This window comes from Heliangelus exortis, chromosome 3 (assembly GCF_036169615.1).
Source record: "Heliangelus exortis chromosome 3, bHelExo1.hap1, whole genome shotgun sequence".
In the NCBI taxonomy this organism is placed as follows: Eukaryota; Metazoa; Chordata; class Aves; order Apodiformes; family Trochilidae; genus Heliangelus; species Heliangelus exortis.
The window spans coordinates 69,734,999-69,757,636 of NC_092424.1; the positions used below are offsets into that span (position 1 = coordinate 69,734,999).

General features: G+C 40.9%; 1 long non-coding RNA gene across 3 annotated transcripts in view; it reads right to left on the reverse strand.

Annotated features, from left to right (window-relative positions):
• Positions 1-1,604: 1,604 nt before the first annotated feature.
• Positions 1,605-22,638, reverse strand: part of LOC139794912 (uncharacterized) — a 28,813-nt gene continuing 7,779 nt past the window's right edge. The window contains exons 3-8 of one of the 3 annotated variants that reach the window (XR_011725313.1): positions 10,866-10,962; positions 10,259-10,306; positions 9,234-9,402; positions 8,606-8,783; positions 4,808-4,937; positions 1,605-3,690 (exon numbers count right to left, since the gene is read on the reverse strand). This is a non-coding gene — a long non-coding RNA (uncharacterized lncRNA). The remainder of the gene's footprint in view (positions 3,691-4,807; positions 4,938-8,605; positions 8,784-9,233; positions 9,403-10,258; positions 10,307-10,865; positions 10,963-22,638) is intronic. The other 2 variants (XR_011725311.1, XR_011725312.1) reach the window with 2 other exon arrangements.

The following is a 22,638-nucleotide window of genomic DNA, read 5'->3' on the forward strand; positions in this document are numbered from 1 at the left end:
CAAAATTGTTCCTCAAAATCTTAGCTGAGCTGTCTTGTATCCTTACACATTTATCTTGTCACAGTTCACAGTCCTTTCTGTTTTCTTCATCTGAATGAAAGTTCAGCTTTTTGTAGGATGCTTTCTTGCTTTAATAATCTGTTTATTCCTGCTGCTTAGCAATGCCAGCATCCTCTTACCTTTTCTTAAGTCTTTCATCACATATGACATGCATTTCTTGAGTGCCTGCAGTATATACCCTAAAGAGTCTCCATGCCATCTGCAAGGATTTAACATCCCTAGCTAATTCATCTAGGTTTTTTTTCAGCAAGTGTCCTCATATTTATGTACTTTCCCACTTTGAAGCTGAGATCAGTGATGGTGATATTTGGCTTTCACTGTTACTTCAAAGACGTTTGGTGCAAGCACATCATGGCTGCTGTGAGAGAACAACTCTTCAGCTGCATTTTGGACTCAGTCCAGCGTGTTACTCAAAAGCAAATCCAGCAGTGGTTCCTGTTCTGGTGCACTCCCTGGCCTCCCTGCCCTATGCAGGCTACACCTACACATCTAGTCTTGCATCATGCCACCACCTGGCACCTACAGAGGGGAGGAGAGTTGAAATATCTTTTGCTTTTGTGTGTCCTGCCCTTGTTTTCGCTCTGCCAAGGTTATTTCATGGACTGCATTCAATGACCCTGTGACCATTACTGACAGACCACAGGTGGGAGGACAATGGGGGAAAAAAGGAACACAGATGCTTTTTAGAAAGACCAGAAAAGAGTATCTTACTTGGGTGTCTGTTATGGGGTAAATGACATTTTAAAGGAGGGTAAACCTAGATCATAATAAGAGCAGGTAAGTCCTGTAACTCCTGAAGCATCCTTTGATAGAGGAAAATCTGACACTAAAGGTAGGACCCTCAGCAAAGCAAGAACACGAACTCTTAAGTCCACCTCTGCAGCAGCTACCAACCTCTCTGATTTAGTAAACTAAGGATCACAACATAAAGGTGATAATAGGGCAGCTGTATTCAGACATGGTGTGTTGAGATCCCTCAACAAAGTGTGTAAGGATTCCTATCACTTTTACTTAAAGGAAAATTGGCACTTTAAGTGGAAAGAAAAATTTCTACACTTACAGGGCACTTTTCCTGATCTTGAAGCAGATACCATGGACGAAATTTAAAGTAATTTTTCCTGCATTTTTTTCTTTGTTTGTGAACAGAAAAAAGCTTCTTTATAAAAAAAAGTCCCAGTCCCACCCCAAATGGTCTGTAATTCCTCCCTTAGTCGATGCCTGATGCCTCAAAGTGTAGAGAGCTCACCCTCTGTGAGTGGCTGGCAGCTGCTCTACTTCCCTGGGATCCAGTGGATCCTAGAGGCTGCCAATCATTTTTCATATCCCTCAAAGTTCATTCCCTGGAGTCCCAATAAAGAGTAAGTTCATCAGATAAGGTCTCACAAAATGCATGCAAAAATATCTCACTTGAATAAACTTTTTTTTCCTCAGGATTTTTGTACTTCACTTTCTTCATTTTTCCTTTTTTTCCCTGGGAGACAGAAGAATGTGTCTATACACCTCTCAACACTACAAAACCAGGCCTCATGAGAAGAGGCTGTAGCAGGTGGAGAATTATGAGTATGTAGTAAGGTCAGGAATGAAAAGGAGTAGGAACAAAAAGTTATAAGCATCCCTAAAGTGTGGTTCATTTTCTATCTGTTCCATTAAAAAATCAATTATTACAAAATACCAACAAAGACAATATCAATAACATTCTCATTATCATATCTGGTTGAACTGGATGATTGCTGTAGGTCCCTAGAATCAGGTCCTGAGATGGTATTTTACTTACTCCAAAGATGTAAAGTAGTTATTGCCTGGTAGGAAGTGACAGGGACAACTTCTCCAACTGGCTGCTTTTAATAAAATACTACTGGGGTTGGATTTTGCAAGGTAATGGATATTTTTCAGCTGAGAATCTGAAGTTTTTTCTTTCCCTTTAAGCCTCACAAAAAAGCTTCCCAAAGCAATGGTTTTCTACAAGTCATTTCCCTTACAAGACCTTGCTCTTGCTTGGTGTTTGCAGGAAATGTGTGTATGGGGCTTTATTGCCTCTCAAAACACAGCCACCACAGAAATTATTTATTTTGGAAGCACCTGTTCATTCAAGGAGGTTAAATGTTCTAATTTTGGGGTAGGGGGAAATTATTGCTTGGCAGCAGCAACAAAAAAAATCTCTTAGTCAGGAGTAGAGGAGTTAAATTGTCTGTACCAAATGTGTAACAGAGACAGCAGAGTACCAACAGCTCCATCCTTGTCCATGTTTTCTGTTTTAAATGTGTGCTATGTGGGCACAACTTAGAGATATCTGAAATTGAAATACATTGCCCATAATATTCCTCCTACATCTGGTTATGTGGTTTCTCACTGATCACTAGGCTCAGCCTTCTTGATTGCTTCAAAGCTCATTAAACATGCTAATTTACGTGAGTTTTCTCAGCCATACACAAATGTAGTCACTAATATTTGATGGTACAATGAGTGCACACCACAGAGCAGGCAGTGATTTTTGTTAGAGAAAATAAACCCACTTCAAAATCGAACATTCACAAGCACATTATTTAAAAAAAAGCTGTAACAAGTATTTATGATTCATGGAGTCTTTTCTTCCCTTCCAAAATGAAATTTCAAGAAGATAAATTCAGAACTGATAATAAAAATCTTACATAAAAAGAAAAATATATAAGGGATAATGTGACAAACCTGGAGACATTAAAAGACAAAGCTAGCCTTTTATGTGCTTTTCCCAGTTCTGGAAGAATTTCATATTTTTACTCAATTGTCATAATCAATTTTTAATTTTTACAAGACTGTGGGGCAGAAGAGAACCTGTACAGGCAAAGATTTTCCTCCTGAGTTGCATCTGTGCAGCACCTAATTTACAGACATATAAAGATATGCATTCCTAGGTGCCATAAAACAGCCCAGACATGCAGCACACCCACCCACAGAAGAGGAGGTACGCATAACGTGCCATGTTTTGACACTCCAGTTCACTATACCACAGGAAAAATCCAGTGGCTGAAAAGCCAAAGGCACTTCGGCACTTGGGACAGGATTATTTTATGTGGCTTTAGTTGCCTAATTGTCAGGCATCAGGCTTAATTGGGCTTCTGCAATCTTGGGCTCCTCCAAAGAGGATTTCATCCCACTCACTTTGAACACATTTAATTTGGGATGAGCAACCCCTCTGCAGGTGTCTTTGTGACAGTGCCCAGTGAAGGTGTTCAGTGACAGCAGAGGTACCAAAGTGGTGATGAGATACCAGTGGTTTCATACCTCCCTGCTAACCATTAGAGGAAAGGTAGGTAAATCCCACTCCTGTAAAACCTGAACAACAGGTCAGAGCTATTAGGGAAATGGGGACTATTTCTGCTGAAATAGGTGTTTATGAAGGATGAGCTGTCTCACCCTTTGGACAGAGGTCTCTTTTGTCTCTTTTGTCCCTCACCACCTACCTTAAGCATGCAGTATTTGCTGCTTCCCAGTCCTGTTGGTCACTCCCCAGTATGGGGTCAGAAGCTATGGGTTTAAGGCACAAAAGCAGCTTGGTAAATTTCCTAATTGAGCGAAAGCCAAGAGATTCAAAAACCACGTCATGAAATGCACAAAAAATTTCCTGCTTAGGTGGAGAGCTCTGGGAGCAGCCTGCAGAGGAGGCAAATTCACAAATAAAAGCATTCAGATTATAGTCCCTAAGCAAACACACAGAAGTAGCAACTACTTTTGCTTCCTTTTGCCACAACCACTCCAGGGCACCAAACAAGACTCGGGGGCTCCCAGAGCAAGGTCAAGCACTGGATTTTGTTCAGATTTAGGATATCACTCCCAGCTGTCACCATCCCATCTGGTGTCACAGCTTTCAGTTTAGAAACTGCTTCTCCAGTGTCTCACACAAATGCTTTTTTCAGTGTTTAAATCTATCCAAATAGACAGACTCTGCCAGGCAGCCTTCCCCTCTAAGTCCTTTTCCCCTGCACTGCAGCATCTCCAGCTCCCACCCTGCCAGGGCCAGCCCAGGAACCTTTCCCTCCTGTCCCATCTCCTCCTTATTTCACCAGAAAAAAAATCAGAGGACACGAAGGTCCCATCCTGCTGCTTCTGTATACATGGAGAGAGGTGTAATATTTGATAAACCAGTTGGATGGGGATTACTTTCACAAATAGGAAAAGGCAACACAGCATGGCTGCGGTTTAGTGTAATCATTTTGATCTTTAAAGCCCTTTAGATATTTAACTATAGGATCCTTCCTTTCATTTTTCTGTTGTTTCTACCTCTAACCATAGAGGACTGAACCTATCTCCCTCCTGAGAGGCCTCCTCATCAACACCCTTCATCAGTGGCATGTATAGCAGCTGCCTCTAGACTAAAACCATCTAAAATCCCCATCTAAAGTGACAAGAAAAATTGTAATGCATGTGGAAATATGTGTATGGCTTAGTGCCTGGTAGGAAATCTCCCTTAGCATTAGCAAATATTGACCTTCTCTGGAAGTGTTTTGAGCATGATCAGCACGTTGTCAGGCTGAGGGATGAACCACAAGTTGAGGAGATTCATCCATCTGGAGACAGAAAGAGCATGGCTGAGGATGGAAGGATCTGAAGTGAGAAAAGTTTTTTAAGCTTTTTTTTTTTTTTTTTTTTTTTTTAATTTTGAGAAAACTGTTACTTGGACATAGGATTTGCCTTTAAGATTTGAAGCAAGTGTATTTTAGCCATGACACAACTTAGTTTTGATGCGCAGAATACAAAGTAAAGGTCTGACCTCCAAAACCTGCTGAATTTGAGAGAAATTTGAAATAAACTTTCTTAAAGCATCTGATCTCAAGCAGGGATGTGAGCTGCTGTGTGGAGGGCATTCAGGGTCTCTTCCCCCAGGAATGTGATTTTGCTGGCTGAAAAGGAGACAGGGAAAAAGAGCAGACTGGCATAAAAATCTATATCATTATTTAAAATATGATGTGAAATTACTAGTAGGCAGTTCACCTTTCTTTTTGACAGAAGATAAGAAAATACAATATTTATTACATGAATAATGTATTTTCCTGTTTTTACATGCATGTAATTTCTTTTCTTCACATACATGTAAATGAAGTACAGTATGCAGCTAGTGCATTCTGAAATAAGAGGTACAAATTCAATTTGGAGACTAAGTTCAGCTGTTCTGAAGTAAGTTTTGCAGGGCTTTTAATCTTTTTTTCTCCTTCTTTCTGAAAAAAAAAAAAAAAAAAAAAAAAAAAAAAAAAGCTAGGCTTAGTGCAAAAAAGTAGACCTCTGGTTTGGGTGGAAGGAAGGGCTAAATACCCTGTCTTGTAAGCATGGAAATTATATTTAGGTAGGGTTTGTTTAACCAGCTGTGCCCTCTAACTTCTGAACAGGAATGATAAGCACCTGTTTACCAAATTGTACCTGAGGAAACCAGCCAAGTGACACTTTTCAAGGTGAGATTAGTATTCATACTTTCCATTTCCTCCACTTTACAACACAGGTAAATGATACCAGCGGGGAGAGAGCAGCCAGGGTTCTCTCCAAAGGCAGAAGCACACACGCTTCCCAGGTGTGCTTTATCTTTACAGACTTTGCAGAACAAGGGCTGTGGGCAGCTCTCAGATGCTGTATTTCCCCACCTCCCCGCAGCATGTTAAGGGTGGTGGCTTCTCTGTCGCTGTGTTTGCAAAGGAGCGTCACACTGCAGCACCCTGCTGTGATGTGGCACCTAACTTCTTCAGCAAAGAAAATGAGGACAGGGCACAGCATCCAGAGAAACCCAGGTGCTGCCTACCCAGCAAGACGTGAACCATTTGTAGTGCCATCTCCAAAGAAACTGCTAAAATAGTTTAGTCCCAAATGAAACAGATTTTCTATGTTATGTAGAAAGAATTCTAAAACCCCCTAAAACTTCCCAGAGATGATGTCATGCTCACAGGGTGACTAGTACTTTTCAAACATGTGGCTAAGAGCTGTGACCTAGTTTCATATTCCAAATGGTGGAACAAAAAAAAACCAAAAAAACAGGGGGAAGGGAAGAACAGGACACAATGCATCTCATGCTAAAGCAGGAGCCTGAAATGGGTTATTTCTTTGAAGTACCTACTGATCATCAGGGGACCCCAGTCAGATACAGATGTCTAAAGTTAGGTGGGCTATTCTCAAACATTTCCCCATTCCTGTTAATGAATTATCATTACCCATTCATGTTAATGACTTAGAGGCTTAGGGAAACACATATATATACACATTTGCAGGAAGCTTTTCATTATAACTATTTCTGTTCTCATTTCTTTTGCTCCTTCCTGGTAAACTCTTCTCCCCTTTTTTCTTCTTCAACCCATGCTATTTTTTTTCCGTTTCTTTCCACACCTATCCTTTTTCCTCTCTATATTTCCTGCACTGTAACCAGTCACCTTCCACCATCCACCATGAACATCCTTTCTTCCACCCAGCTGCAGGTCCCTCTCAGAGAGAGGGAGGGAGGGAGGGGGAAGGCAGGACCTGCTCACCCCCCCAAGCACTTGGCAGCCACAAATGCAGGCAACGAGATTAGTTCAGAAGATAAGAAAGCAATTTAATTAATGTCCTCCTATGACCCTCCAAATGCAGGCAAGATGGAAGCTAAATTTCTGCTTTCATCATAATTAATTGACAGTTGCTGTCTACAAGATGCTTCTTATCTTCAATTAAACAACAACAGAAAATGAAACATTAACTGGTAATAACTGATAAAGTGGGGACAAAAAAAAGGGGGCAGAGGGGCTGAAAGGGCAGGAGCCATTTTTAATGCCTTTTCACCTGGACCCTGCATCACCCTTTCTGCTATGAATGCCAGGGGCAGGTCAGCACAGGTGAGAAGGGGGTGCTGGGGTGGCCTGATCCCCTCCAAACACCCTCCTATCTGCCTCCCTCTGGTGGATAAGGATTTGCTCTTGGCAGACAAATCAAAAAGCCACACGCCAGTATCTGAACTGGGTGCACAATGTTAGGACTTGCTGATCTGTTTGTTGAATATCCCGACAAGGTCAATGCTCTGCAAGACCTTCTCTGTCACGGGATGGATACCCCTGAAATGCACCAGGGCTTTATTCTTTGCTCCACATCTCCGTGACACCAAGGTAGTGCATAGCATGAACTGCAGCAGTACGGGTTCTGCAGTGGAACTCAGCTCCTCTGTGCAAATCAATCATCTTTGATTCAGTCCTTGCTCATAAACTAGGATGGCAAACTAGTTGCTACCACAAGTAACCACTGTTCCTAGCTCCCAAGAGAATTAAGGGCAGAAGATGGACACAGTGAAACCCACAGCCAGACTGAAAGAAGCTGGGGTGGAGGGTAACTTGAGCTTGAAGCATAAGCCTACAAAAATATTTTGCTCTAGGATTACTATTATTTCTTCTGTTGCTGTGTCCAGAGAAAGCTCCTTCTAAAGCTAAGAGCAAATGTCTTATGAATGGCACATGTGCAACTTTTTATGATAATATGCAAAATACTATAGAGCTTAAAAGCTTCTCAGGCTTATATACTTGTGCCTCAGGTAAGACACCAGCATAAAATACAGTGCCTTAGAAAACACCCAATAAATATAGGTATATAAAGGAAGAAAAATGGCCCATGCCAGGGTCCTGTGACAGTGATACTCTGCAGAAACTAACAGCAAGATAAGAGCTGGCCCATGACCTGTGTAGCTCCACAAGCCTGCAGCTGGCATGCAGTTAAACAACAGAGAAGGGTGATGATCACCTTCCCTGGCATCACATTTTATGATTTGTTGAGTTTATAACCACACTCCTGACCTTTGCTATTGGAAATAAAGCTTTTGCCTGAACCTTAATAGGTGGGTTTGGGGTTTTTTGTGTTTGCAGCTGAGCTGCTCTGTTACTGGGGAACAAGGTGAGTAAGAGCAAAACCAATGTGCTGGGTGACTGCTTTCACATCTAAAACCATCTGCCTGCTGGTGGCAACATTGGGAGTTAAGAAACTCACAGAGAGTCAGCAGAAGTGCTTGCCTTGCTAGCCACAGGTTTTGAGGAAGGAGAGCCTTGTGACATGGCCAAAAAAATGTCCTTTATGAAAGGAGCACCTGATACAGGGTCATTCCCCAGCCTGTTGTGTACTCTGCCTCCCCTTTCTTAACTTCCTTCAAGTCACATGCCTGCAACTTATTAACAGGTTTTGTTAAAATATTAAATAAATAAAATTTAAAGGGTAAGACAACCCCCACTACCTAGGCTCAATCATTAAAGCAGAATATTTACATTCTGAAAATGAAATTATCCATTTGTTTCTCGCTTTGTGGAGCTTTGGGATTAGAAGCAAGCTCATTTCTAAAGTTTTCCTTTTTTTTTTGTTTTGTTTTGTTTTGTTTTGTTTTGTTTTGTTTTTTGTATGCCAGCTTTAGAGGCAACTCTGACTGTGCACATTCTCCATCCATCAAAAGTGCCTGAAGACTGACAGAACACATTGCTCGGGGCAATCATTTCCCTTGCAAACATGTATTCACCTTATTTAGTAAAATGCACTGAATGAGGACTCTGGCCCCAAGGAAGACACTTACAAACATGATACAAACCTGGGATCAGCTGCAAGGTTTTTCTCTAAGTCTTATTCCTCATTTTCCCCTTGTGCTAGTCCAATTACGAAGTACATGTCTCTGATGATGGGGAAGTCATCTAAGAGGCTTCTTTAGGCTATTGTAGTACACAGTGAGGTGACCCCTCAGGGCATGCTGGGACACATTCTGATTCAGCCTAAAAAAGGTACAATTAAAACACGTAGTGTTTGCAGGGTGTCATCTGTAGATAAGCTCTACCTTTGTTGAGCTTAATATCATTCTATATGAACATCTTTGGCATCTTCTACAGCAGAATTTTAGAAGCCAGGATTCTTCTGTGCTGTGACAACTGGCAGGACAAAAATTGTGAAAGTGGCATTTAAGAACCAAGCTAAATTTTAGATTTAATGCTTTTCTTCACAGAGATGTCTTTGCATTACCTCAGAAATATCTCTAAGTTAATATAGCAATGGCTTTGTTGTAGCTATTGATGCTTGAATTACAGTGAGTAAACAGAATCAGGAAGGAGCTAAGGGATATGATGAGAGAGTTGCAGAACTGGGAATTAGAGAGCGTGACCCTGAGTCAGATGCTGAAACTCCACTCCAGTCCCTGACTGTCTCCAAACCCATCCACCTGCCCTTACCTACAGATATGGTAAGCTGCTCCTGGGTTGTATTTGCAAAACATGCCCTCCTTGCACCTTGCCAGGCTCCTTCCCAAGGCTGCTTGGATGCACCTTGCATAAGAGGAGAGGAGATACCTGGCTGCTGGCCATATGCTGGGTTCTTGCCCAGGCTTTTGACAGAAAGGATCTGGAACACAGAGCTCTTAAGGTGAGTTCATAACAGGCTACACACTCCAGTAGAAAGGTAATGCATAAACTAGTCCAGGGCAGAATATCAAGTACAGCCAGTTTCTCAGGGAAAATAGACAGGAAATAGGCTGTTTCCTTATTTTCCCCCCCTTCTTTATTGTGTGCTCAATTTCATGATATTGTGTGCAAGACAAAGGACCCAGAAACACAAAATTATCTAAGAATAAAAAATATAAAATGCTGAGCATTGTCATCTGAACACAGATAAAATCAAGTCCAACTCTGTTTGGAAAGCACCTCTGCTTTCTCCCAAGTTGTCTTACAAACTAGATTGAATTCACAGAATAGTACCCCACACTCTTTCATTCTCTGACCTACTGCACATTATTCCCACTACAGTTTATTGCTCACATCAACTATGTTTATCAGATAATTCTGCTGAAATACCAAAAAGGTGGTGCTGGTGGTGTGTGCCTCTACTTAGCATCCCATAATCAATCCTTTCTCCTCATGAAGAAACCAAGTGGTATATTTCCTACTTACCCAGCCACATGGCTTGTATTGCCACTGAACCACTGAAAATGTTCTTTTCCTCATCTTGCAAAATGGCTCACAAGTATATTCATAATATATATTCACAATATTTTGAATAGAAACTCCATACATTCATATTATCACATGAAAAAGATGCACTCAGAGCAAGAACTGTGTTTAAAACAAGGTTGTATGGAAATGTCTATACTAGAGTTATATTAACGTAACATAACATATAGATCTACTAATATAGATCTATATTAACACATGTTGGACACATAATAAACACCTGTATCTTACTTATGTATAGACATACTTACTTATAACAACATGCAACAATAATGTCTCTTGAGTTTCAGAACTTCATCCTATAATGAGACAATAGTTTCTTCTTAGTATCATAGAAGACTTCCATGTACTGTGAATCGAACAAAGCCAAAGCACTGGTAACATTTTCTATTAATACAATTTTTAAACCCCTACAGATTATGTAGTGTATTATAAATATCTAACCTATGAAATTCTAAATCTTTAAAGAGGATAAACATCAAGAAAGATTTCAACCAGTATGTCAGACCCAGTAGACAGTTAAAACAGTATTGCAAATAAATTCAGAGTTATTTTATTTAAGTCTGATTCATATAATTTCATTCAAAAATTCTGTAATATTACCTAAAAGAGTCTGCAGCTAGCAGTTATTTCCTCATACACTCATATAGCCTACTGAGTAGGAAAGAAGCTTATGAGTGCATTAAACTAAATGATTTATGCTGACTATTTAAAAAACAGAATAGCCATTAAGGGTTTTTTGTAGAAGGCATTTGATTTTACTATCTGGTAAATTCTTAAAGGCCATGCCTAATGTGTAATATATTCAGCACAAGATGCAGAATCACAAGCAGTTTAATACAGGATCCATGTTCTCACCTTTAGTCAATGGATGAAGAGGAATTTGCAAAAAGTGAAATCTACACCCATCAGGGTATCTTTCCAATTACTGTTCTTATAACTCTCATGTCTTCTCCTAAAACGGAAAATAAAAAACCTGCTGGAAAAATAAAACCTGTGGTATTAAATCATCTGATGACTGTTGGATGCTTCATATGTAAAAGCCTAGAACAGTTCTGCACCTATCAGCACAACTTCAGTCAGAATTTACCTCCTTGCCTAGGATGAAGATAGCTCAGGAGCTACAACACTGTTAGCATCAACAATCTTTAGCTCCTCACGTGCTGCTCTTTTCCACACACCTCTCCATCACAAGCCTTGCAGCTCTGCCCATGGGACATCACCACAGGGATATGGCACAGTGGAAGAAGGTTCACCTGAGTCTTCCACCATGGCTGGTGAGCACAGCCCACCACCTGCACGTGCCTGACCATGTCCCAGCCTCCTTGCCTCCTCTGGGGTTTCCACACCTGCCACTGGCTCACATTTCTCCCTAAAGTAAACACAGAGTAAGGACAACACCAGCTCAAAGTTACCATTTGCCTACGTGTCAAAACCCAAGAGTCCCTCTCAAAAATGCTGAGCCTGCTGCACAGTGAAAATGTTCAGCATCCTATCTTGGGGTCCCCATGTCTTCCATCTGAATGGATACTGAAGTTTCTGGAGGCCTAATGAGGGGAAAAAAGTATAGGAGCTGAGAAGAGTCACCTCTCAAAAGGTAAACTCATAAACTTCTGCTGAATCACCCAAATAGCTTGTTCAGACACAGCTTCTCCAGCAACATTTATTTAACAGATTCTTTATGCACAACAGGTACAACACACTGGGTCTTGTGGATCACTACCAGAGATGAGATGAGCTCTGGGGAAAGTCTCTCCATCTACTGATTTTTAATTTCAGTGCAAGTGAAATTAATGGTGAAAGAAACAGTGACAATTTTTTTTTTTTAAATAACATTACTCCTCGTACTGGCACTAAGGTAGTAATGGGAACTGTGAAGCTGCCTGTGCTAAGCTGGCCATGTTGAATAACTTTTTTATGTATACCTTCAAATAACAGGTAGCTCAATTAGCACAGAGTTTTCAGCATTTGACTTCCAGCTGATCAGCACTATATTTTGCAAAGCACTGCTCTGACTGTGTCCTGCCAGTACCCATTTAGTACATTTCCCCATGCAAAAGCCAGGAAAAGAGGCTGAGGAGCTAGGAAGTGGGCATACAAGCACCATACAAGTTCTACAGGAGGAGCAAAGTCATATTTAATGGCCTTATTCTGTCCTGGTTATTATTTGTCATAATTTTTCACTGTTTTCAGCAGTAAACTTGCTGATGCTTAAAGACTCCTGTGCGGTACCTGGATTTCCTCTGGAATCAACATCTCCAGGGGGTTTGCTGTGAAGCCAGAGTCCCATCAGCTGGGTATGGTGAGACAACCACACAGCCCAGACCTGCAATTCACACCAAGGAACAGGGTGTCTGGCAGTGTGCTCTTACAATTGAGAGCCCATTGCTGTGTTTTATCACATCTGAGGCCTGGCACAGTGTAAAGGAGGTAGTGCTGGGGTTTCATATGTGTGCCAGAACAACCTCTGCCCAGTGGAGGGGCTTGGCCAGTCTGTAACAATTACCTTTTAATGGTACAGAGGAAGCCTGGAGAATGCCCAGGAGAAAATGAAGTGGCCAGTGTGGTTGCTTGCAGGAGATAATCCTCTATTTCAGTCCCAGACACTCAATCTTCCACTTGCTGAACTGGTCCAACTTCTTAGAGTTATATTTCCTTCCTAAAATATCATTAATATCCATTCTGTGCTTTCTCACATAAAGACTGGCAGCTCTTCCTACTAAATCAATGCAGATTTGCAATTCTGTGTGGTTTCATTTGCCCTGAGTTTATGATATAATAATTCACTGGGATCATTGAAAGTCACAGGAAAAACTACTTTGCATTGAGCACGGGCATAATGAAACTGTAGCAGCAGCAGGCTCAGAGGCATTACCCAATTTATAAATTAGATAGCATTCTTGACATTCAATCAGCTGCAAATAAAATATGAATATTCCCAGATATTCACATTTTCAAATATGTGCAAATAATTGTATATATAGATCACTTGTCTGGAAAGTCAGTTTGCCTCCCCATGAAAACAAAAAACTACACTCTTCAGTCATCCCCCACACCTCCTATTTAAGTACCAGTGGCTTCTGGTATGGAGGAACCTCAGAAATTTCTGCATTCTTAAATAAAAATAATTCAAATTTTCAAGCAGGAACAAGTGGTGCTTTTCCAGGTTCTTGAAGTCATGTTTCAAACAGCACAGGCACTCTGAAGTCCAAGGGAGCTAAAAAAAGCATACTAATGCCCCTGCAAACCAAGGAGAGCTATTGTCTTTTGTTTATAGCAGGAAAGGGGAAAACCCAAAGGGGAAAAAGAAGCCATGTCTTGCAAGTTTAGTTCCTTCTTCTACCTGAGTACTAACTTGGCTTGGGCTAATGCCAACTTGCAGATGGATCTACCAAGAACACCTTTGCTCTGTTGTGGTAAAAAAGTGACTCATTGCTCAGAGAAAAATTTTTCCTGTTTGGCTGAGCACAAGGAATGTACGAGATACATTTAAAAAACAGTGGTCAGCAACTGCCTTAGAAGTCAATGGGCAGATACGAGCAGTGTCTTTGTTCCTGAGAAATATTTCAGACTATAAACACGGTATAGAAAGGTTGGGCACTGAGGTTACACACACATTGGAGCAGGCCACTGTAGAGGTCCCAGACCAGCATCAAACAGGCTGGTCTGCATGAGGTTTTGTTGCATGGTGGTGAGACTGAGCTGGTTAAGCTTGTGCACTTCATGACACAGCCCATGAATCTTGGCAATCGACCAACAAGACCGTGGGGGGTGTTGCAAAGCCTGCAGCTCCCTTGACATCATGCAAGCATCTCTCCTTCACATGGGCTGAAAGGAGACACCACAGACCTTGGCCTGTGTCAGGTGGGTACCCATAGCATCCATGGCACTGGTGGGTCCCTCAGTGCAGACACAGACTGTGACATCCTGCAGCCACCTCCCTTTCCTATCTAAGGAGGTTACACAAGAGTTTTTCAATTTTACATGTTACACTGGAGTAACTGATGCATGATCTCGTTACCACTGCCTCTGTTGGTTGTGTTAATTGTCCTCTGAGTGTGAGTTTGGTTAGTTAGCTAATATCCACTGACTGTAAATCAGCCAAAACTGATCCAGAAGGGACGCAGCAGCCACTAAATAATTTGCAGAGGAGAGATCTGAAAATGAAAAATACAGTCGCTGCCATTCTATGGAAAAGAAACCATTTAGCATTTAGACAGTAAAAGAGCTCCAAATGTTTGGAAGATCAATCCTTTTCAACTGAGGGATGAAGATCTATTTCCAGAGTAAGACTACTAAGGGTTATCAGCAGAGACACACAACACCAGCCCTTTGTATGGCAGTGCAGAGGACAGATTTGGGAAAGAAGCCAAGGTGTCTCAGTTTCACTGAGGACTTCAGTGCTGCAGGATCTGATTAGAAACCCAGACAGGGAATCTCCGAATTCCTTGTGAGAAGGAATAGAAACCAGGCTCTGGGATGAACGAACAAGATCACGGACAGCCCTGGGAGGGGGTACTCTGGGTGCCCACCAAATGGCTACAGAGTGCAGCAGCTCCGTGGGACCAGCCCCATGTGCTGCCAAAAGCTGCACAAGACCAGAGATGCAGAGTGTTCCTGCTCAGCAACACACAGGCAGCTCTGACTGAGTCTTTTTTCTGGCAGGCTGTAAGGATATCAGTTTGTTTGGGCCGGTGGATCTCAGCTGTATGGTGCAGAATCCCTGTCCTGCTTCTGCTGGGGCAGGATGCAAACCACACAGCAGTAAAATAAATTTGTCCTGGAGCAGCACTCACTCTGCAGTGAGTGTTGGCTGTAGGACCTTCCTTACATTCACCTCCAGTGTATAGGACACTGCTCTAGGGAACAGCAATTCATGCTCAGAAACTTGCAAGTCACAGCTGCATGAGGCATCTTTCCCCTCCCCTCCCCACACTGCAGCTCTGAGTGACCCAAAATGAGACAATGGGAAGTCATGATAACAGCTGTTTTTCTTTTTTAAACTCAGAAAGAAACTGGTGTCACACAGGAAACATTTCAGCCTCATTCCCTTAGCTGGTTCAACCCATCTCTAAGCATTTTTCAGCCCTCTGACTAAGTTTAAATACATTTGACATAAGAACAGAGGTCTCAGGAGTACAAAGCTTGTTCCAGTTTTCCAAAATCAGCATTCAGCTGCTGAGGAGAAGCCCCTGCTGAAGGAAAAGGCAAGGAGAGGTTGATCCCCAGCCATTTTGCTTGGCTTGCTCAGCTCCCAGGAGGCAGAGGCCAGCTGGGTTCCCAATGTTGTCAGAGCCAGGTAGTCAGCACATCCACAGCCACGAGCCTGCCACAAAACACAGTACTTTTAGACCTGTTAGAGAGCAGAAAATAGGCACTTCCAGTACACAGGCACGAGCTGAGGCTATTGCCTGGGGGCAAGGGGCTGAGCAAGGGGAGCCATGGGCACCTAAGAGAGGACTGAAGGGGATGGATGAGGTGTCCTAAGGAACATGGGAAAACAATGTCAGTATAAGCATAGAAAAGGAAAGACAAGCCCTAAGGAGTCTCTGTTTGCTTATGAATTCAAAACTGCACATGACATCACTCATTTCATCACCATAATGCAGCTGTCTCTGGAAGAGACACAACAGATGTGTAACAAATTTGCTATAACACAGCCCTACAACAACTGAGCAGGCATGAAGCAAGAGCATCTCCTGAGTACCACCTATTGAACACAGGATGAAAAAAACCCAGCCAAACACAAGATAAGGAAAAGTAATGGCTTGGTGACTCTGGCAGGTAGCTTTTGAAACAACATTATGGTATTAAGCTGAGTGTTTCCTATTGCAAATGGTGCTGACCACAGTTCTGTTTTCAAAAGACAGGACAAATGAAAGTGGCAGGACCTGATGGTTTCACCATATCAGAAGAATGTGTATTTCAAGGTCAGGTTGTGACTGCTAACCTTAGTGCATACCACAGGCTATAAGATTTTGCCTTTTGAATCGAATTAATGTCCAGCCTTTTAGTTCTCTTTTGAGGTATATTTTAGCCATGCCTCGTCACTCAGCAACTAATAGAATTCAAATAAATAACTGATGTGACACCATTTGTTTTTATGTCATATGCAATACACAATCACTGTAATTCCTGAGTCACCAGTGATGCTGTTGCAAGTGTTGTGCAGGACTGGCATCCAATTAATTATAAGCAGAATTATCAGATGCCCCCTTTGGGCTGAGTCTAACAAACCCCATTATTACTAGTGCAATGTGAGGAAGAAGATGATGCTAATTTTATATGTAGGATATGGGGGTGCTGGAGCAAGTGACAAAAGGAACAGCTACCAAAAGGACATTTTTGGAAGGATCTGACAGGCCAGGATAAGTTGCATGTTCCTTATTCCAGATGGACACAAGAACTAAGGAGAAGGAAAACAACGTGTTATTCATTTCCCCTGCTATTTAAAAGACAGGTTACTTTACAAACATTGCTCTCTGTCTTGTAGGACTTCAGCAGCTGAATTTAATAAAAGGAGGGATAAGGGAGCACATTCTATCATATTTAAATATGTTATCACTGAAATATGACTAAATACAGAGATGAAGGACACACAAGGACAATCACATTTCTTTCATTTACATTTAGTGACCTGTATTCTCAACCCTACTCTGTAGAGCAGGGTGGTGCCAGACAGCACAGGTAAGCGCAAACGGTGGGAAAGGAGTAGGTTCCTGGATTAGGCCAACTGGGTATTCAGTGCAATTTTATGAGGTTAATTATAAAACAGTAGACTGAATCATATTGTTACTCAAAGAAAAACGGTTGAGAAGTTTATAGTGTCTAATACTAATAAACATATGATTGACACCCTTACATACTCTAGCAAATAATTAATAAGGTAATACACTTTTTTTTTTTTTTTTCTGCAATTTAAATCATTCACCTGCATATCATCATCCCTTGTATGGGACCTAAGCTGATTTCTTGAATGATTAGTGGTAAACTTCATGGAATGTATCTGCAACAAAAGTAGAATTATCTATAAACATGCAGTATGACACAAAAAGAAGCCAAACTGTGGAGGAAAGGAAAATAGTGATAGCAGAAGAAATACTTTTCATTTATTTCTCCTTTTGAATTTACAACACATAAGGAATTGGTCAGTCTAGGCCCTAATTTAGTGATATTAGGACATGGCTTGAGTTTTCAGAAGTAGTTTGGTAACAAAAAGAGCATGTTTTTGTGATGTTTTGTGGTTTACTTCACGATGACTCATCTAGTTCATCCTAGATGAGGTTGGTCTAAATCAGTGAAAAATTGCTTGTTCAGTTTAATCATGCCTTGTTTCAAGAATTAGTTCCTAAAGGTTTTTTTGTGCTGCTGTTCTGGGCTCTGACATCCATCACTGCCCCAATTCAATTAGCAGCTGAAGTTTCATTCCAGGTTGCTTGCAATTGCTAAATTTGTTTGGAACAACCCAATTTTCACAGCAGCCTAGAGTGTATCTCTGCAAATAGGATGCAAACAACAGCATGGGACTGCAGGTGGTGTATGTATGGGTCAGAAAGGAGCCCTACTGCCCCTGTTAGCCATAGAGAAGGATGGACAGGATGCCATCCCTGAATCTCTTATGAGAATTCACAGGTTATTTCTTTTCTTCCTCATCAACCTTGATCTAAAAGACCCACAAAGACACACACACAAACAGGACTCTGTGTGCATAACTACTCCACTACCCGTGGAGTTTCAGGCAATATTTTCAGGCTAGCCCCAACAGGAATCCCTCATTTTGAAAGCAAATGCACTTAAGTTCTAAAATTGCCAGTGTTCCACAAAAGCTCAAATTCTTGTCACATTTACTGCCCAACACTTTAAAATTAGCATTATTCAATCCCAGACTCCATACAGAAAAAGGAAACAAATCAGGCAGCGTTTTACATTTTGCATTTTCAGCCTGAGTAATATTATCTATTTTACACATACAGTTTTTGTAGCTTATATGTGAACTTAAGCAGACTAAAGGCTTGATTCCATCCAATCTAAAGTGATTATGCCCTGTGAAACACACAAAAATGTTCAATCTACCTGTCAACACAGCTGTCATCTTCCAGGAGAGATGTAATGAATACTGGTGGGAGGTGCTCTGCTTTCTCCTTGTGAGATGCAGGTTTGAAGTGCACAGACCTCAGGTATATAAGGAACTCCCCCAACTTTTGTCTCCATTGCAAAGGCCCTATAAAAACACATGGAGGCATCTGAAAAATTGTCTTCCTCCTGTAAGCAATGCACATCTAGAAACCTACATCCATCTGGTTCACTGTCACTTCAATGAGATATCTGCATTCAGCTTAAAACATTTCTTGGCATCTGAAACAGTATGATGGACATGAAGCAAGCAAATGTTGCACCTAAATAGCTGATGGCTGCTTAGTATCACCCATTTGATTAACACAGACAGCACCTAGAAATAAAGGACAAGTGGCAAATCTACAATGCCATAAGGCAAAAACAAGGGAAGTATGCTAAATGTTCCTTAGAAAATTACTGCATTTGGCAGAGAGGTAAGAACATTGTTTTGGACTAGAGACTGGGAAGATGTTTGACTGCCAGAGAGGAAGCTTCAATAGACAAGCAGAGCTCATACACATTATTACTATTAAAACAGTGACTTCATAGTTTAAGAAACATTTATTCTAGACAATCCCAGCATGACATAACCCCAATACAACTTCCTCTATATAATAAATTATGATGGCAGCCTAGAGGCATATAGTAAACAGGTGGTCTAGATGCAGCCACTAGGTCAGGAAATCTCTACAGTATAAAACATCACAAGTTGGGCAATGTCCTGCTTTTTGTAATCCCTTCCCATGCATCCATCACTGCACTCCTTCAGATGCAAGACCACAGAAACACTGATCTGGCCTGTGATGTCTCTTCTCACATAGCATAAGAAGTTGCTAAAAAGAAAACCACTGACTTTTTGATACAGAGTGCCAAAGAATAAGATATTCCCTTGCTTCCTCCTAAACATCTAAAGAAGATGTTTTATCAGTCAAGAAATCAGGTCACAGAGAAGCTCTGTTGTGAGAATGTGATGAAGGCACAAATAGGACCCAGAAGACATAGCTCTCAGTCTTTTAAAATGAGGTAGCTTCCCCTGTCTGGAAAGTAAAGGAAAGAGAAGAGGAAGAAACAAACTAGTATATGAAAGGCACCCTGAGCATCAATCGGCAACCATATGGAGCACAGCCAAAATCAGATCTTAAATCAGGTCTTAAAACAAAGAGCTCTGTGTAATTATTACAAATAATTATTACAAATGTTGTTTACTTAGTTGACCAGTATAGACATATGAACAGCCAATACAGAACAGGCATCAGCACACAAATCAGCTCACTGGTACTGTGCAAAGGGAAAAAAATAGAGAAATTTTAAAAGTAACTGTGCCAACCAAACCAGAAAGAAGTAAAATTCAGATTAAATCTGTACTGTCTAGCTCTCCTGTGATGGATCATAAAGTCACCACACTGCTGATGCCAAGGGGGAAAGGGAAGGGGTTGTTATGGTTACTTCTTGCTCATTCCTTTTCCTCCAGCAGAAGCTGCAGGAACTACTGTTCTACCAAAGGGTGCCTCTTCTCATCAGACAGCAGAAGACAAATACTGAGGAACAGAGGGACACTGAGGAACAAATAGATGGAGCAAGGGCTGTGTGGAACCTTGCAGACGATGTAAATGTGTACCTGAAGATGTGAATGACCTTCCAGTTCAGGCATGGAGAGGCAGCCAGGTAATGGGAGTAATTTTGGCAGCTCTCCTCCCCATCCCCCCACCAAAGTCTGATAGAAATTATTGTACGAGGTAGAGGAACACACAAAGGAAGGTGCACTCTCTTCATTTTAGTCTGCTTAGAAGGAAAAAAGATTATAAACCGTTCTGTTATTTCAGTCTGAATCTGAGTCACTAAGTGTTCATGCTATAATAAACTATGAACTTCATCACATCAAGAGAAGATGTAAAAACAGTACCTGAAAAATATCACATTAAATGAACCATTTAGGCTTATATTAGTACTTAGACTGGCTTAACCATCTGTTATTAAATTAAGATGAAATTATGCTTAATGGCCTTACATATGCATCATGAAGTTTTACTTTTTGTCATAAATTTCCATTAATTCCCATCCTTGAAAACGGCAATTTACTGCTGTTTTTTCAAAGATTTTTTGGTAAGTCACCTCAGATGAGTATGTCCTCAGCCCTGTTCCCAAAAGTAATGCAGCTATGTAATGATCCAGTCTGGTCATCTGTTCCCTCTGGGTAACTTTTAAAACAGTGAATATTAAAGAAATCTGACACAGAGATGGGACTTTAAAGCTATCAAGTTCCTAAAGGTTTAATTAAAAAATAATAGTAAAAAAAGATTGGATATTGATTTATCAGCTAAGTGAAAAGTTGCAGTGTTATGTAACTCCCTCTTACACAAAATATATGTATATCTATATCTATATGTGTATGAGTGAAGATACACAAAGATAGCTCCACCAGTGTGATAAGTTTAATCATAATCTGTATTTTGTTAGAAAGCTGAGTATTCAAACAAGAAACACAAAAGAAAGGAGACTTTCTTGCTTCACAGAATTACTTGGGTTGAAATAAATAACCTGTTTGTTAGCTTGCCTAAGTTCCAGGTATCAAATAATAGTTTAATAAGTTCTTGTTTTATTGGAAAAGGGTTGTGACAGAAAATTAGGTTTTCCATGAAACTAAGTTGAATGGTAGTGGCTCACATATCTTAAAGATGTCTAGGTTTTCAGCTGCTGAAAAGAAATGCTGACTTTTTGATAGACTAAATTCTCAAGAAGAAAGCTAGAGAGAGGGTTAAAACAAAGAAAACCTGTCATCTATCCTACATGCCCAACTCTGCTATTGTAAGCAATCACATCTCACAAATCCCTTTCATAAATAAATCAAGAACCATTTAAAAACTGTTGGTTTTCTACCCTTTGCCCTTTCCCTTTCAGAACTTTGTTGTCTGATTCTTAGAAATACCCTTTCAATTTTCAGCTTAAATTCATTCACAGTGATTAAATCCGTTTGTTCTGCTGCCAAAATTGGCCTTTAGCTTAAATAGCTCCTCTCCATTCCCAGTGCTTATCTTCCTGGTGTATTTATAGAGAATAATCTTATCTTCTCTCAGCCTCCATTTTGCTAGAATAAACAAGCTGAGATATTTCATTTGCTTTTGTAAAACGTGTTCTGTTTCCCATCAGCATGCTATTAGATCATCTTTGCTCTCATTCCAATCTGCATTTATCTTGTCTGAATACAAATCTCCAAATTATGCTTAATAATCCAGGTGAGGCCTCTCTGGAACCATGTACATGTAGCATCCAGTCTCCCTCTCTCTGCTGGTTACAAAACTCTTGGCCTGATTCACAGTAAGATACAATGGTTTTCCCTCTGCCACGGTTGGCAATATGTTGGCAGTTTACAACCAACCCATAGCCAACTATACACCCAGTTCTTTCTTCTCCTCTTGTTGATTGCAACTAAGAAGCTCAAAGTTCACAGGAGAATTTCCTATTATTATGCATAGCCTTAAACTTTGAGTTATTGATGCTTATCTCCTTTCTGCTACTCCAGCCTTTGGAACTGTGAGTTCTTCCTGTGAGATACTCCATTTATTTTCCGTATCAGTTTTATCTGCCTAGCATTACAATGTCCTGAATTTAATAACACCCTCTTGTGTTTTCTACTGAGATCATTAATAAAAGTGTCAAGTAATAGGCAGCTGAACAATAGGAATTTCACCAACCACCTGCCTGCAAGCCAGTATTCAACCCTCCCCTTTGTAGTCTCCCCACTAGTTCAGTCCTTATCTTCTTTGTCTTCCTGTACAAATTGTCATCTTTTCCAGCTGACAATTACACAAATGCATGATACTGACTTCCCTTGTGTAGATTATCTCATTATCATTGTAAGGATCAGCAGAGCCAGAACAATTTTTATGCTTTCCTACCTCTGTTGGTGAAGAAAGCTTTTGCTTCTGTGCTTTTTCTTACATTTCACTACTCTCTATAAGAAAGAAACTGAAGTTTCACATAAAAAAAGAAGAGGGCATCTTTGTGTTCATTCAGATAGTGAATTCTTCCTGCTCCTTCTCTTTTTGGCAAAGTTTCAGTATATTCACTGGGAAAGGGCCTCTCCTGCTAAACTTGGAGGAGCAGCATGGCCTCGAATTTTGAAACTTAGGCACATCTTGCAAGCCCCAGGTAGATTCCATCTCTACATAACAAGCAAACATATCTTCCACAGCACAGATGCAAGTACTCTGCCTCTTGCTGTGATTTTTGGGGCGTTTTGGTTGTTTGGGGCTTTGTTTTGCTTGTTTCTTTGTTCGTTTGACTCTGAGGTCACCATAGCTAAAGCAGCAGTGCTGACTCCAGAACCTGGACAACTGCACGCCCTCTGCCACCAGTTCCATCAGCTGAGGGTAGAACATGGCAAGCTCCAGGAACATGGAGAAGAAAGTCAGGATAAAAACCTGTTTTTCTCTGCCTTCTTCTCTTTGCCTGCTCACACCTCTAATAGTCACAGAGCAATCTCTGGATCCATTTGGTACTGGATGCTGGAAGCCTC